This window comes from Arachis ipaensis, chromosome B10 (genome assembly GCF_000816755.2).
Source record: "Arachis ipaensis cultivar K30076 chromosome B10, Araip1.1, whole genome shotgun sequence".
NCBI lineage: Eukaryota > Viridiplantae > Streptophyta > Magnoliopsida > Fabales > Fabaceae > Arachis > Arachis ipaensis.
Window position 1 is genome coordinate 133,823,304 of NC_029794.2, and position 1,715 is coordinate 133,825,018.

The window sequence follows — 1,715 nt, forward strand, 5'->3', positions numbered from 1 at the left end:
AGAATATTTTTTATGTAATAAATAAATAAATAAATATTTTTATATTATTATACCCAAATATAATTAATAAATAAAAAAATCTTTTTGTATGAGATATCCAAACATAAAATTATTTTTATTTTTTTGTAAAATCTTTTAAAAAAAAGATAATTAAAAAAAAAATTTTTTAGAAGTTCACCCAAACAAACCCTATGTATATTTACAATATGTATGCAAACAATCACTTAATTATATTTGTGATTTTATTAAGAGTTAACGCTTATTTTGGTACATGAAGTTTAACTTGATAATAATTTTGGTTTCTAAATTTTAAATGTATTTAGTTTTATTATCGTCAACCAAATTTGATTATTTTAGTCACTAATTTAGTTAATAGAATATTTATGTATGTGATTAGTTGTCAGTTGTTGCTTTGGCAGTTTAATAGATAACTCGTGATTTTAAGATCTAAAATTCAATTTAAACTCTCCAAAAACTTAATTTGATCTCTCAATTAATTAAATTTTATGGATGTAGATTCCTCAGTTTAATTTGTCTATCATGGACTAAATTAATCTGACATTTTTAGTGTAATGCTAGCTAATTATCTTTAGGTTATACCAAATTAATTTGGGTTGATCAAATAATTAATTCACTTCTTTATGTGTTAGAGGTTCGAATATCAATTTATATATATAATAATTTATTGACCAATATTAAACTCTAAAATAATAAGATTTTGATTCACATACAACATATTAGTTATTGACCTATCAAAATAAAAAATATACCGCCATGGAAATAAAAAAAAAATCTTTAGGTTATGATTGTTTGTTGTTCGGCCATTAACTCCTCGAAAATGTTATTACTTTACAAAAGGGCAACAAAACTATGAGATTTGACATAATTGTGTTTTCATGGTCTAGACTCTAGAGGTTGTGAAATTGTTGGGCTATCTATGCGTTTGTAGAACATAAATCTAGGAGATTGCTTCTGAGGATAATGTCTCAAATATCTTTTTATAGCTTTATGTATTTACTTTTAAAAATGTTATTATTTGTGGACAATAAAATCAGCTATTATATATTTATATATAAATATATAATGGCTAATTTGATAACTAATTTTTTTTACGTGTATATGTCTCAAAAATAAAATTTATTAATAGTTGTTAGATCTATGTGAGCAAGTGTAAATTAACTGAACATTTTTATTTACACGTTTCACACTTTGTATATCAATAGTTTTCCCTCATATATTTATTTTCTATTTCCTTGTGTTTAGGCCTAGATATTGCTATGATGTAACAAGCAATTAGCATGCTTAAATTAAAAGTTTTAATCCAGTTATATCGTATGCTTATATATTAATTTATTCCAATTCCCATTAGTATGTTTTGACATAAACCCCGTAAATCAATGTATTGAAAAAGAGGAAGTACAGGGAGTTAATGGAGTATATATACAATGTGTACAATGAAGATTTAGGGATGTTCGATTTAGTAGGATATCAGATATTTATTATTTCTAGTACTCGATAGTATGTGTGTATTATGTTTGAGAAATTAGTAGTATTTTACTATTTTATCCTGAATATTCATTTTTTAACTCATATTAGATCAAATAAACAACCCATTATACACATTGTACAGATACTTCATTACCTCCTTAACGAGATTCATTAAAAAATTAAATTTTCGTACAACGTTTTGAAACTTAATCAAAAGAACCGTAAGA